General features: G+C 39.9%; 1 pseudogene; it reads left to right on the forward strand.

Annotated features, from left to right (window-relative positions):
- The first annotated feature begins 1,613 nt into the window (after positions 1 to 1,613).
- Positions 1,614 to 2,012, forward strand: LOC112404886 (40S ribosomal protein S12 pseudogene; annotated as a pseudogene).
- The last annotated feature ends 14,657 nt before the right edge of the window (positions 2,013 to 16,669 follow it).

The following is a 16,669-nucleotide window of genomic DNA, read 5'->3' on the forward strand; positions in this document are numbered from 1 at the left end:
AATTAACTAACAAACTCATAAAAAAGGAGATCAGATTTATGGTTAGCAGAGGTGGAGGGTGGGGAAGGCGGAATTGGATGAAGGAAGGAAGGCAGTCAAAAGGTACAAAATTCCAGTTATAAGACAAATAAGTACTAGGGATGTAATGTACAATGATAATTAACACTGCTGCCTCTTACATATGAAAACTGTTAAAAACTAAATCCTGAGTTCTCATCATGAGAAAAAAATTTTTTTCTATTTTTAAAATTTTGTACCTATATGAGATGATGGATGTTCACTAAACTTACTGCGATAATAACTTCATGATGTATTATATGTAAATCAAATCATTATGCTGAATACCTTAAGCTTATGTCAATTGTATCTCTATAAAACTGGAAAGAAAAAAAATAAAAGCAATATTTTTAAACTGTATTTGAGGAAAGTATTGCATTGATATTTCCTCTCCCAGAGGGGAAGCAATCACAAAACAAGTACAGTTTTATCATTAATCATCAGGAGCTGTATTTTGATTTTAAAGATGATCATTAAAAATAAAACACAATGCATCATCCCACTGCTCTAAGAGCATTGTTGTAGATTCCATTCTTCAGGAAGTAATCTGAGGGCAACTCACTTAGTATCAATATAATCTTTGTAAAAAGGAAAAAAAAAACAGTAAAGATAAAACACAGCAAGCACAAAAAATTCAATGGCAGAATGATAACATGATCAATAATTAGTGGGTAAAATATCAGTTTATCCAAAACATCAGGGAGAACACAAGGGGCTTCCCTGGTGGCGCAGTGGTTGAGAATCTGCCTGCCAATGCAGGGGACACGGGTTCAAGCCCTGGTTTGGGAAGATCCCACATGCCACGGAGCGGCTAGGCCCGTGAGCCACAATTACTGAGCCTGCGCGTCTGGAGCCTGTGCTCCGCAACAAGAGAGGCCATAATAGTGAGAGGCTCGCGCACCGTGATGAAGAGTGGCCCCCACTTGCCGCAACTAGAGAAAGCCCTCGCACAGTAATGAAGACCCAACACAGCCAAAAATAAATAAATAAATAAATAACACAAGATGAAAGCAATCTGCAGACTACTTATATCATTGTTTACTAATTTCACTGTCATATGAAATCAAAACATATTTCCTTCACATTCACCAATTTTAATAAATAAAACTAAAATCTTTTTTCAGATAGAGATTGATGTTTGCAAATGTTTGATATAAAGAGCAAAAACCATAACTAGCTCTATTTAAACAAACTATGCCTTTTCTCTTTGTTAAATTAAATGCTGTTATTTGAATTAATGTTACAATTTTCACACCTTCAAAAAATAGGTATCAAGAGGGACCTGGACTAACAAATCATACTAATTTGGCTCTTTTTCCCTTTTGGTATTTTTCTCCCCACTACACTAGTGATTCTCAAATGCAGTCTTGCATTTGCAGTCCTGCATTCTCAAATGCAGTCTCATATGCAGTCCTAGTGATTCCTGATGCAGTAGCATCAACTAGGAATCATCTAGGATTCTGTTAGAAAGGAAAACCCTTGCTGTTTCCCTAACACCACTGTGGAGGCAGAGGCTCGGGTGCATTCAAGATTGGCAGCACCCATAACCCACCATCATGGTCAAGGAAGGCATTGCTGCTGGAGGTGTAATAGACATTAATACTGCTTTACAAGAGGTGTTGGAGACCATCTACAACCACGATGGCCTAGCACATGGAACTCACAAAGCTACCAAAGCCTTAGACAAGTGCCAAGTCCATCTCTGTGTGCTTGCATCCAACTGTGATGAGCCTATGTGTGTCAAGTTGGTGGAGGCCCTTTGTGCTTAACACCAAACCAACTTAATTGAGGTTGATGACAACAAGAAACTAGAGGAATGAGTAGGCCTCTGTAAAACTCACTGAGAGGGAAAACCTAATAAAGTGGTTGGTTGAAGTTGTATGTTGGTTAAGGACTATGGCAAAGAGTCTCAGGCTAAGGATGCCATTGACGAGTACTCCAAATGCAAGAAATGAACAAATGAAAAACTTAGCTAAGAAAGAAAGAAAGGAAGGAAGGAAGAAAGAAAGAAAGGCAAATTTGGGGACCTTACCTCAAGACCTCCTGAATCAGAATCACTGGGGTTAGGACCCAGTAACAACTCTCCAAGTGGTATTGATGCACACACACGTTTGAGAACCATACTCTTGGTTGTTGGATCCGAGTACAGGTCCATCTCAAGTCTCCTCAGCTTTTCCATGTTCTACTAGTTTAGATCTAAAGGAGGGGAGAGTGAAAATGGCTTGCAAATGGAATCCTATAACCACTCATATCTGCTACTCCTCCGGCTCACGACCAACTGCCTAACCCATATGTAGACTTAACGTCGTAGCACATGAGGCATCTACTCATGTAGTCCTCACTCAGCTAAAGTTCAAGGATTGATATTGCAGGATGAGGATGGAGAGGGATACTATTTTTCACAAGAAGAATTACAGAGCAATTGACTCCTAAACTATGTGTATGTATAATATCAGTTGCAATAATATCTTAAATATATTTAAAAAAGAGATCCATTAGAACCTTCACTTATAGAACATTTGCTTATGTATCAATAGAACACGTCTTTGTAGAATGATGGGGAATAAAATGTCACGGAAATAAGTGCACTCTCAGAGTGTGATGAAAATTCACCTACAAATACTGAAGCACATGAGCACACTGCTTTCAGTTTCTTTCTGTTTGGACTTAACCCCTGCTTGGTCAAAGAAATTAGAAAAATTAGAGCTGTATAAAGTAACAAGTCTCTTCCCAATTAAAAACCATTTTAAATAATAAAGATGTAACCAACGAATCAAAACGCTGCTATATGCACTGCACTGTGATAAGCACTGACGAGGAGAGGCTATAAATTAAAAAAGCAAAAACAAAAACCCCCACAACCCTAGAATAGGCACTGTAGATTTACAGATATTCAGAGGATGAAACAACAGTGTGAGCTGAGATGAGATGTAGAAACTGAACTGGTCTTTGAAGGAGGGATGTGTAGGGAGATGGGAATGAAAATTCCAGACAGGCAAATGCCATGAGCAAAGACCTTGAATACACTTGGCACATTTGGAGAATAATTGAATAGACTGATTTAGCTGGAGTGGGACATCCATATAAGAAAGATTGGAGAGATAGATTAGGTCCATTTTACTGTGGCCTTAAGTGTCAGGCCGGGGCACCTGACTTTTCTGAGAGCAATGGGGAACCATTTAAAATTCTAGGGACATGATGAAAGCAGTATTTTAGGAAGACTGATTTGACTAAATGTGTAGAGTAAATTACAGTTGGGCTTCTCAAGCTATCAAATGAATATGAAATCACCTGGGATCCTCTGATTCAGTAGGTCTGGGAAGGCTGAGATCCTGCATTTCTAACACACTCCTAGTGATGCCTAGACGGCTGGTCCTCAGACAGTACTTTGAGTAGTGGGGGATCATGATATGGTTTTAAATTCAAGATATCCATTGAGGCATAATATTGAAATAGGGAGAGAAAGCATGCCATAAAGAAAAAAATAATTTTTTACAAGTTTATTATTCTAGTCTGTTCAATTTGTTTGCAAGGAGCAGTCATTTCTCACTCAACCAGCTGACGTAAAAAGGGAGACTATAAAAAAAGAACATAGGAGAAATTCATAGAAACAAGTGCAGACAGTATGGTAGAATGTCTCCAGGAAATGGAAAGGGAATAGACACTGCTCTCTCCATGTCTCTGGCTATATGCTTTCCTGTCTCCTTCTGCTTCCTTCTCCTGCTTACTCAGCAGTTTGCCCATTAGGACTCTCAGTCCTGACTCTAAATAACTTTAAGTTCAAGCATGCAACACCATCTTACTGCAGGCTCTTAAATCTCAGTATATATTCTCAGGAGAGAACCAGATTGGACCAGTCTTTGGATTGGTCCCAGGGTCAGGAGTCCGTCTCTAGTTCAGTCATCTGTTACCTGGACAGAGAGAGAGTCTTTCATATAATATATCAGGGACTGTGAGTGAAATGAAGAGGGAGAGTTGGGGATGGCAGGCAAATTGATCAACAGATCTAAAATGACTGGCGGGAGAGAATCTCGGGTTCAGCTGAGGCCTCTATTGTTTGCACAAGATGTCAAGTATTTTCCGTGTTTTTCTGAACATGTTAAAAACATTGAAAAACCAGTCTTATCAGCCTTAAGTTATGACCCACCTCCAGACTACATGAGTTCGTGAAAAATTCACTGAGGCTGAATAAGCAGGTGGTGAAAAATTCACTGAGGCTGAATAAGCAGAATGTTTTTCTGTTCCCAGCATCTGTGCATTCCTCCCCCAACCCCCCCTACAAGAGACTGGAGAGGGGAGTTCCTACCCCTCAAATGAGGGAGCTTTCCAGAGACTCATTTGGAGAACTTGACTTGTGTCTCCTAGAATTTGGGGGTACATGGGAATTGCAGTTGCACTTCGGAAAGTCTAAAAGTGAAAGACTGTGGCTGTATCATCTAGCGATGTCAGAGCAGAGGAAGGGAGGGAAGGACAGAAGGAGAGAGATGCCGTCCCAGGAGTAAACTACATTCATACTGATGTGGAGCGAGGAGTGGGACTTGAACAAAGTGGGATCCTGCAGGAGGAAACTGCCCTATATTTAAAAGATCCCCACCCCTTTTAAGAGTAATGCTATCCAAATGTGAATCTCTAATATGGACTAGACTTTTTACTATCCAAGAATTACCTACAATGTATGGGACCCAAGGTATGAAGAAGGGTGAATCTTCAGAGCTGGTTTAAATGGAGAATTGGGGGGAAGGGTCCTGCCTGCACCCTACTAAGTACAACATGTTCTTTGAAACAACTACATTTGCAAAATCATGTCATTCAAATGACGGCTGCAGATTCCAGGCACTGATTAACTGGAGAACAGTCTAGCAGCCTAAAAACAGAACTTGGAGTTAAACATTTGTTCATTTTTCAACTTCTATTCTTTTCTTGACATAAAACTGTGCTTCATTTGGAGTATAAAACCCAACAAAAAGCTCTTTAGATGCTCCAATGAATTAGATCTTTAGGGAAGGGAATATGAATCAAGAAAAAATGACAGGAGGTGAGGGAGAGATATAAATATTCTCACTTCCGTAAAAGCCACACAAGATTTCTTACTGAAAGTTTATGACAGACTGGATGATGGAGAAGCTAGCTGAATAGTATCACATACTTTGATATAATCATGTAAAATGCAATACCTGCAGCCTCAATTTACCTAAGCTAAACTAAGTAAAGATGAACATGACACCAGCCCCACCCTTATCTTCAACAAAGGAGTCCAAAAGCTGAGGAGGGAAGCCAGCCACACAAACCAAAGGTTTGTGTTCCCCAGCGTGTCCCACCTGCCTGGATTCCACTAAGCTTCTTAAAGGTTCCACTGTAAGCACAATCACAGATTCTTATCCAGTGTCCCAGATGTTACTTTGTTTAGTAAACAATTCTCATTTCTCATGTTAACTGCTAAATTAATTCATTCTTTTTTTTTTCTTGTAGAGCCTTCCCTGTGTCTGGCACTGTTCAATCAATAAACTCAAACTCCTCATGAAACTTATATTTGAGCATGTGGCAGTGCAGGTAATAAATAATATATCCATTAAAATATATCAGATGATGGTAAATGTTACATTAACAAAACAATTGCAGGGGAAAGGAACAGAGAGTACTTGGGGGGGCGATTTAAAATACGGGGTCAGGGAATTCCCTGGTGGTCCAGTGATTAGGACTCCGTGCTTCCACTGCAGGGGGCATGGGTTCTAAGATCCCACAAGCTGTGCAGTGCGGCCAAAAAAAAAAAAGAAAGAAATTTAACAAAAGAAATAAAATAGGGGGTCAGAGAAGGCCTCCTAAAAGTGACAGTTCGAGCAAAGATGTGAAGGAGTTGAGGGCCCATGCCATGCAGACATATTTGGGGAAAGCTTTCCAAAGACAGCACAAGTCTTGAGGTAGGAGCAACTTGACATAGTCAAGGGACAGTAAGGAGTTAATGTAGCTGGAGCAGAGGGAGAGAGAGGTGAGGTCTGAGAGGGAAGAAGAACCAGATCACTTCAGGCCTTGTAGGCTACTGTGAGGACTTTGGCTTTTACTCTGAATGAGATGGGAAGCCATTCAAGGCCCAAGGTGTGACATGACCTGACATATTTCAACAGGATCATTCTGGCTGCTGGTTAAGAAAGATGATAAGGGATGGAGTGCCAGGGCAGTCTACTAGCTGGGAGGCTCTTGAAACAGTCCAGCCCAGAGATGATGGAGGCAAATGTTAGAGGAACCATGACTGAAACCGCCTGCCCTGGCCAGGCACCATAGTAACCACTTTCATGAGTTGTCTTAAACAGGAGGTCTTGGTAAGGAATGAGGAACTAACAAGCTACCACCAACCGGAAGAATTCGGGAAAGGTCAAAAGGAGAGAGGAGATGCCAGTCCATATGTCCAATCAACCTCCCAGAATCCTTCTCGCTGGAATCCATCTTTGCTGAGTGATGCTCACACCACCAGGGAAGACCCTGAGTCAGAGTGATTGGCCAGAGACAACCCGGAAATCAACCCATTTACCATAAAACCTGAGAATGTAAGCCACGTGGCAGAGCAGTTCTCCTGGGTTCCATTACCCTGCTGCTCTCCACTGGGGCGCCCCTTGCCAATAAAGTCTCTTGCTTTGTCAGCTCATGTGTCTCCTCGGACTTTTCATTTCCGAGTGTTAGACAAGAGCCCACTCTTGGGCCCTGGAAGGGGTCCCCATTCCTGCAACACAAGGACTGTGGGTCAGGGTGGCAGCAGAGGAAATGAGTGTAAGCAGATAGGGTAGGGGGTCCCCGGAGAAAGAGAACCGGGCATGGCTTTCTTGACATAACAGAAACCATTTTTGACCTAAGCTAATTTGTGATCTAAGCCTGGCCACAATGCTTGCCCTTGAACAGGTCTCAGTAATTAATGATCCTAAGGGAACAAAAGAATGCAGAAACAAATGTCCGTTATCAGGCAAGAGAACAACAGCAAAGATAAAATACCAAGTTGTAAAGACTCCCAGTTCTGTTTCAATGGTAAAGATTAGCCTGAAGCACTCAACAACCAGATCCATTGGAACCTAGGGATAATGATGTTCTTTTCTGACTCTCCAGACTTCAATCAACTAAAGCTTGGACTCTGTCTGACTTCCCAAGCCCCTTCATAAATATGCATGTACCCTTAGCTTAAAACTTCCCCAGTTTTGCAGTTTGGGGAGACTGCTTCAGGAAAGATTCCTGGTGTTCTCCTTACTTGCTGCAAGTAATAAATCCTTCCTTCTCCTGATCTTTGGCTTGGTTATGTCCTTTGGCTCAACCCCACCAAGAGACCAACCCAGTTTTAGGGTAACATGAGAATAGGAGGAGTAACCAGATTCTGAAAACTCTCTGAATACTATAGTAAGAGGTACAGTGTTATGCTTTAATTTGTCATAGGAAAAACAGAAAGGCAAATGCAAAACAAATTTAAATTCAACAAATTAATATATTAAGGGGAATTGGACTATTTATTTCAGGAGTATTTTAAATCAGTAAAGCCTTTTAGGTACTTTTCAAGTACAAAAACTTTCAGGACTAGATATTCTGAAAACCAGAAGAGCCTTGAAAGCATTTAAAACTCAGATCAAATTCTCTGAAAGTGTTTACAAATTTGACACGCTATCTTACTCAAAGAGAAAATGCCCCAGAATTTAGAGACTAGATTAAAACACACACACACACACACACACACACACACACACACACACACATCAAAGCAGATACACACAGAAAAGAGCTGAAAATACAGCTAGATGTCACAATGTGTCAGATTATCATCTGATGTTTCCAATAAAGATCTAGTACCAAAAGTATAAAAGCTCATAAGCTAGCTCATTGTTAAATGACACAGACCATTTCCAATGAGAAAAGGAGAATCAGCAGAAATAAAGAGGGACACAGAAAAGCAAACTACAGCATTAAACGTTTGTGACTTTAAAAGAGATTAAGAACTTCATAGCAGAGGTCTTCCCATTATTATTATTATTATTACAATGAGAGAGAGAGAGAGCATGCCAGAGGGAAACTACAAAAAATGCTATGTATTCATGAAGGATAAGATTATACAAATCTGAGAATGGAGAAGAAGGAGACATTTTTGAAATGTCATCCAACAGTGCCAATGAATATTATTTCTGCCAGGGAACAGCACGAGAATGTTTTATTCAAAAATATCCAAGCAGGGGCTTCCCTGGTGGTCCAGTGGGTAAGACTCTGCGCTCCCACTGCAGGGGGCACCAGTTTGGTCCCTGGTGGGGGAACTAAGATCCCACATGGCACGCAGCTTGGCCAAAAAAAAAAAAAGAATATCCAAGGAAATAAAAATTACATTTAAATGGCACTTGTGTCAGATACATCCAAAACTTTTAATGAAAAACAGAAAAGCAGCTTCTGGGAATAAAAGTGTTATATTTCTATTCTGGGAATAAAATGTTATACTCTGTATATTCTCATAATAAATGACTACTTAGGTATTTAATAGCTTGATTCTCAATGTTAAAATGAGACAAGCCAAACAACAAAGATTTAACAATTTATCAAGATCTTATATTTGACTTTGTCATCAACTAACCATAATTATTAGCAATGCAACACATCTTTTAGCCTTTGTTTGTTCCTCACTTTTCTCCAAAGTAAAATAAAGGGGGTTTCTTCCCCAATTTGAGAGGGAGAAAGAGAGACTGAGAGAGAGAGAATGAACAATACATTACATACTTTCCTTTGAAATGTTTATGTATCCTCTTCCCTGTCAAATTTGTTTACCAGCCTTGGGGCTATGCCTTATGTTCCTCGATAGCTTTAGAAACTTCCCTCTTTCTCTTCAATGATATCATCCTTGACAACTTCAACATTTCTGCCCCTGACTTTTTCACAGCCTGACCTCACATTTTCTCAGCCTTACTGACTTCTTTCCCCCTACCTTCCTTGGATATGGAATCTGCTCAGCCTCCAAGATTTTAAACTGAAATGCCCATCCCCAGCCATCACCTCTTGCCTTGTTACTTCTCCCATTCTATTGAACTTGGTATTTGTAATCAGAGTAACATATGTTCCATCAACCCTCAACTAGTAGTTGTGGTTATGTCTATAGATTTAATTAATTTGTTTATTATTTTTATTTATATTCAAGGCTACAGATTTTAGAGTCAAACTGCCTACTTTTAAATCCTGACTCTGCCGTTCACTACTTGAGTGATAAGGGATGAGTTACTTAATCCCTCTACGCCCTAAATTTCTCACAGGATTCCTGTGAAGGTTAAATGAGATAATCCACATAAACCTGGCACATATTAAATACGTGATGAACATTAACCAGTAGTATCAGTATTTCATTTGGCTTCACTGTCCTCTGTAGAGCCTGGTCACCATAGTCATCCTGGCTATCTCTCCTCCATTATTCACCTTTTTTCATCTCACTTCCTTGATTCAAACTTTGATTATTTCTGGGATCTTGTTGGACCATCAGGGATACTCAGGAATTTTTAAAATAATTAATCTCTCCTGAGTCCTTATTCCACTCCTCACAATATTTATTCTAAACCACCCCTACTTTCCTCAAGTCCCCATATCGTCCCCTGCCTGAAATATTTTTATGACATGAGGTTGTCTCCTAATTCACTGAGAAGAAAGAGGCCACCCTTTCAGCAGAAAATGCTCCTCCTATACTTCTGTTTCTTCCCATGCAGAGAGAACCCAAAGAATCTAACTCTTGGTTTCTCTGCCTCTGAACTCACTCTATCTTAGGGAAAGTGCAATGACTTAGCTGATTAGCAAATTTGCGCAAAATAAACCAGCATTCTCTAACCAGCCTTTAGATCACTAGGTAGCCAGCCAGCCCACATGGCCTGAACCAATTGCTCTCTCCCTGGATACAAGGTGCTCAGGAGATCAGCTCTATGCCTGTAGGGCTTGGGCAAATCTGCAGTTTAAAAGGGAGTATAACCCTAAAGTTTGAAGACCTCCAATCAGACAGATGTTGAGGAATACTGAAAAATCAAGACCCAAACTGGGAATATAGAAGAGCTATATAAAGTTAGTGGTATGAGTGGACTTTAGTGTGTGGGCAGACTGTTTTGACCTTGGCGGTTGTATGAGCTGTTAACAGCTGTAGTCTGGGAAAGAGGCTGTAAGTCTCAGAGCATGTAGTACTCTAACCATAGGAAGGGACTGTAGTTTATGGAGGCTTGGTCCATAGGTGAGTGGGTATTTTTGTATTTTAAATTTTTTATTTATTTTATTTTATTGGGGGGGTGAAGTAGAAAAGAATAGCTTTATTTCTTTGCCAGGCAAAGGGGGAGACAGAGGGCTCCTGCCCTTGAAAACCGTGTGTCCCCAAGTGGGTATTTTTTTTATTAGTTTATTTTTTATAAATTTATTTATTTTTGACTGCGTTGGGTCTTCCTTGCTGCGTATGGACTTTCTCTAGTTGTGGTGAGTAGGGGCTTCTCTTGTTGCAGAGCATGGGCTCTAGGCATGCAGGCTTCAATAGTTGTGGTATGCGGGCTCAGTAGTTGTGGCTCACAGGCTCTAAAGCGCAGGGTCAGTAGTTATGGTACAAGGGCTTAGTTGCTCTGCGGCATGTGGGATCTTCCCAGACCAGGGCTCGAACCCATGCCCCCTGCATTGGCAGGCAGATTCTCAACACTGCGCCGCCAGGGAAGTCCAACCCAGTGGGTACTTTTTAAAAGGCAGGCCTGAGCAAAGGCTCAGGCAGGACACAACCTTTAAAAGAATGACATAGCCCGAGGACACGACATAAAATGATTAGAACCAAATAGGTCCAAGAGTCGACTTCTACTAGACTCTGAGCCTCAGTATATGTTCATTGTAACACATCAGCAAGCTAAATGACACACCCACAGGTACAATGACAGTTCCAAGGCCGACCATAAAGGTCAAAAAGTGGGCAGTAGCCCAGTTCCTGGAAATCCCCATCCCTTCCCCAAAAGAGCTGTAATATTCCTCCCATTCATTAGCCTATGAAATTATCCACCCCTATAAAAACTGACAACCCCATACCCTGGTGCCACTCTTGCCTTCTGAGATGGCCCACGCTGTGTCTGTGGAGTGTGTTTCTCTCTAAATAAATCCACTTTGTCTCCACTGAATCCTTTCTGTGATGAGACATCAAGAACCTGAGCTTCATTAAGTCCTGAGACCAGGTGTGTGATCTCAGTTAAAAGACCGTGGGTTCAAGTCCCAATTTGGGTTTTGGCTGGGTTTGAGTCCCAGCGTGTGGGTTCAAGTCCCAATCTGAGTTCCACGGTTTCAGAACCTCAAGACCCTTGTCTTGGGCACATGATCTGTAAGTGGTCTCTGTACCCTCTGAAAGGTGAGGCCACACAGGTAAACACTGTGAACTTGCAAATGCTAGATGGTGGAAGGATTAGATCCTTTTAGGCTTTTGTTGTTTTTTAAACTATTGATATAAGCCAAGTTCTGGATGCCCTTCAGAGAACAAAACAAGTTCTAACTTTTAGTTGTTAGTGGCATTCAGGGCAAAGGACAAAATTAAAGGGACTAAACTTTATGAACTTGGCTTGTCCACAGACTCAGGAGTAGAAAATACAAAAGAATTACTGGCAACTTGGTAGTTATAGATGGGCATGCAGGAATTTCTGTGCCTGGTGGGAACACACCTGAGAAGTTTATGAAATTCAAAAACAGAAGAAACAGAGTGTCTCACAGAGCACCTGGCAAAGGTATTGACCCTCACTAGAGTCTAGAGTCCTAGGGGTACAGGTTTTAGAAACATGAACAGCAATTTTGGAGTCTACTATTGCTGATTATTCAACTGAATAAGACAAAAACCTATGCTACTCTCAGCAAACTAGGAATAGAGGTGAACTTCCTCAACTTGATAAAGAACATCTACAAAAAACCTACAGGTAACATCACACTTAAAAGTGAGAAACTAGGGACTTCCCTGGTGGTCCAATGGTTAAAAATCCACCTTCCAATGCAGGGACGTGGGTTCAATCCCTGGTCAGGGAACTAAGATCCCACGTGCTGCAGGGCAACAAAGCCTGCGCACCACAGCTAAAGATCCCACATGCTGCAACTAAGACATGATGCAGCCAAAGAATAAATAATAAAATAAAAATAAATAATTTAAAAAAATAAAATAAAAGTGAGAAACTAGAAGCTTTCCCACTAAGATTAGGAGCAAGTCAAGGATGTGCCTTCTTACTACTCCTTTTCAACATCATACTGGAAGTCCTAGCTAATGTAATAAAACAAGAAAAGGAAATAAAAAGTATACAGATTGGGAAGGAAGAAATAAAATATTCTTGGTTCACAAATGACATGATTATCTATGTAGAAAATCCAAAAGAGTCAATAAAATAGGTCCTGGACCTGATAAGCAATTATAGCAAGGTTGTAGGATACAAGGTTAATATATAAAAGTCAATTGCTTTCCTATTTACCAGCAAAGAAAAACTGAAATTTGAAATTAAAAACACAATATTATTTACATTAGCATCCAAGAGATATAAAATACTTATATAAACCTAACAAAATATGTACAATACCTGTGTAAGTAAAACTACAGAATTCTGATGAAATAAAACAAAGAAATAAATGAGATATACCATGATCATAGGTAGGAAGACTCAATATTGTCAAGACATCAGTTCTTCCCTACTTGATTTATATATTCAACACAGTCCTAATGAAAACCCCAGCAAGTTATTTTGTGGATATTGACAAGCTGATTCTGGAGTTCATATGGAGGCAAAAGACCCAGAATAGCTAATTCAATATTGAAGGAGAAGAACAAAGAGGACTGATACTACCTGATTTCAAGACTTACTATAAAGCTAGAATAATCAAGACAGTGTGGTTATATGTCAATTAAAAAAAATTTTTTTTGGCTGCCCTGCACAGCATGTGGGATCTTAGTTCCCTGACCAGGGATTGAACCCGCACTCCCTGCATTGGAAGCGCAGTCTTAACCACTGGACCACCAGGGAAGTCCCAGGTTATATGTCAATTACATCTCAACAAAACTAGAAGGAAAAAAAGACAGTGTGGTAATGGCAAAAGAATTTTACAAATAGATCAATGAAACAGAATAGAGAAAACAGAAATAGACCACATAAATAAAGTCAATTGATCTTTGACAAAAGGGCAAAGACAATACAATAGAGAAAAGATAGCCTTTTCAACAAATGGTGCTGGAACAACTTAATGGCCACATCTAAAACAGTGAAGCTAGACACACATTTTACACCTCTCACAAAAATTAACTCAAAATGGATTATAAACTTAAATGTAAAATATAAAATTATAAAACTCCTAGAAGATAACCTAGGGGAAAACCTAGGTGACCTTGGATATGGTGATGACTTCTTAGATACAGTATCAAAGGCATGATGCATGAAAGAAATAATTGATAAGCTGTACCTCATTAAAATTAAAAACTTCTACTCTATGAAAGACACTGTAAGAGAATGAGAAGGCAAGCCCCAGACCGGGAGAAAATACTTGCACAAGACACCTCCGATAAAAGATCATTATCCAAAATATACAAAGAACTCTAAAAACTCAAAAATAAGAAAGTAAACAACCTGATTAAAAATGGGTGGGCTTCCCTGGTGGCGCAGTGGTTGAGGGTCCGCCTGTCGATGTAGGGGACACGGGTTCGTGCCCCAGTCCAGGAAGATCCCACATGCCGCAGAGCGGCTGGGCCCGTGAGCCATGGCCACTGAGCCTGCGCGTCCGGAGCCTGTGCTCCGCAATGGGAGAGGCCACAGCAGTGAGAGGCCCGCGTATCGCAAAAAAAAAAAAAAAGGGTAAAAGAGTGAATTCCCTGGCGTCCAGTGGTTAGGACTCTGTGCTTTCACTGCTGAGGGCGCGGATTCAATCCCTGGTTGGGGAAATAAGATCCCACAAGCCGCACTATGCAGCCAAAAAAAAAAAATGTAAAGGACCTGAAAGGACACCTTGCAAAGAAGATATACAGATGGCAAAAAAGCTTATGAAAAACCGTTCAACATAATACATCATTAGGGTACTATAAATTAAAACAACAATGACATCCACTACACACCTATCAGAAAGGCCAAAATCTAGGACACTGACAACGCAAAATGCTGGCAAGGATGTGGAGCAACAGAAACCTCTTTCATTGCTGTTGAGAATGCAAGATGATCTCTCCATTTTGGAAGACTATTTGGTAGTTTCTTACAAAACTAAGCATACTCTTATCATATGATCCAGCAGTCATACTTGGTATTAGTATTTACCCAAAGGAGTTGAAAGCTTTATGTTCACACAAAAACCTGTACACAGATGTTTAGAGCAGCTTTATTCATAATTACCAAAACTTGAAAGCAAGCAGGATATCCTTCAGTAGGTGAATGGATAAACAAACTATGGTCCAGTCAATGGAATATTATTCAGCACTAAAAATAAATGTTATTAAGCCATGAAAAGACATATAGTATCTTAAATGCATAATACTAAGTGAAAGAAGTCCATCTAAAAAGGGTACGTATTGTATGATTCCAACTATGACATTCTGGAAGAGGCAAAACTACAGAGACAACTAAAAGATCAATGGTTGCTGGGAGTTAGGGAGAAGAAAGGAATGAATAGGCAGAGCACGGAGGATTTTTAGAGAAGTGAAACAATTCTGTATGATACTATAATGGTGGATAAACCTATACAATGTACAACACTCAAAAGTGAACCCTAAGGTAAACTACGGACTTTGGGTGGGAATGATGTGTCAGAATTAGTTCATGCATTATAACGAATGTATCACTCTGGTGTAGGATGTTGACGGTGGGGCAAGTTGTGCATGTGTGGGGTTAGGGGGTATATGGTAACTCTCTGTACTTTCCACTCAATTTTTCTGTGAACTTAAAACTACTCCAAAAATAAAATCTATTAAAAGCACCTATGCTAGGAAGAAGGTTTCCTTGCCTTGAACAGAGGGTATTTTTTAAAATTCTTAGGCTTCATTCCAAATCTACTGAATCATTTCTGCAGGAATAGGACATAGGAATCAGTATTTTTAATAACTATACCCAGTTATTAAATAATTATAAGCACCCAGGTGATTATTTTGGTCAGACAAGTTTGGGAAACATTGGTTTAAACTATTCTATAGTTGGAAGCAGTCACAGCAACTGATGGCCAAGGACTTAACTTTTTGGCTCACAAGGAGTATTAGTAAACAGAGTTCACTCTCAATGTGGCAATGAAGGGGCAAGAACTTGGAGTTCAAAGGCAAGATTATCCTTCCATGTTCCAATATGCTTTGGCCAATGGTATGTGAATGGAAGACTGAGTCGGAAAGATGTGTGCTACTTCTGGGCAGGAATTTTAAGAGCCAGGGAACAACGATTTGTCACATTTCCTTGTCCCTGTTGTGGAGATCATGGAAAAACTTGTAGCGATTGTGTCATCCTAGTCCCTTAAGTGAATACAGTGTGAACAGAACTCCCTGCCGATTCATGATGGACACATAGTATGAGTGAAAAATAAACTGTTGTCTCAAGCCACTAAAATTTTGAGCTTCTTTGTCATTGCAGCATAATCCAGCCTATCATGACTAATAGTCTTCAAGCTATACAAATTCCTAAGCTTCACAAGAAGACAACAATATCAATCTCAAATATTACTCTCTGAAAGAAGAGTTAATATGGATAGCAAATTATCCCCCTAGAAATGGAAAATTCCAAGTGCCAAATTTAACATCTCCAAATTCAGTTTATGTTCACAGGACATGGATTCCAGAAACTTATATCAGATCAACCATCTTGGTAAAGCTAAAAGTCAGAATTTCTCTTCCTCTCATCCTTGACCCCTCTGACCTGGTATTTGACAACACTGATTAATGGGCTTTGGGAATACAAATTTGCCTGGAATAACTACACCAGAGACTGAGGAATAGCTCTTTCTAAATTTGATAGGTGTTGGGCCTGTGCTGTAATAATTTTGTGTCTCACTGACTTTTTTGACTCTCTGGAAACTCAGTGGAAGACAATGTTAAACTAATACAATTTCTGTACAAGCTACAACTGCTTACAAAAAATTCCAAACCTATTTAAGCCTTAAGTACTCTTCTAATTAAGATTGAGTAAAATATGAAGTGAAAAGAATGAATTCTGGACATTAATTTCTTTGAAGTTTAAATCTCAAAGGCAAGAGAATTTGACTTCTGGCATTAATTTCTTCAGGCTTTAATGTGTAAGGAATTTTCATCTTCAGACTTTAATTTTTCCTGGACATTTGATAATGGGAGAGAATTTATGATCAAATTTGGAGGGTCGCTGTGATGACTGCATTTTATTATTGAAGTATCTTAATGGTACCATGTATCTCATTGCAAGCCCTCTTATATGTAAGACTGGATAATATTACTGAATATAATTGGTATGGAAATAGATGAAGGGATGAATTTTCAGATTTGGAGTTTCTATAATTAATACTATTTGTGGTAGTTATAAAATGTGGCCTGTTTTAAGTCCTGTCCTAGCAGCTTCTCTCTCATGCAGGTCTTGGTCCTGGAAGGAAGCTCAGTTTGGTTTTGAGTGTGTATAGCCTAGACCATTCTCGTACCATTCCATAGGGCCTAGACCATTCT

This window comes from Neophocaena asiaeorientalis, unplaced genomic scaffold, assembly GCF_003031525.2.
Source record: "Neophocaena asiaeorientalis asiaeorientalis breed wild unplaced genomic scaffold, Neophocaena_asiaeorientalis_V1.1 scaffold100, whole genome shotgun sequence".
Lineage (NCBI taxonomy): Eukaryota > Metazoa > Chordata > Mammalia > Artiodactyla > Phocoenidae > Neophocaena > Neophocaena asiaeorientalis.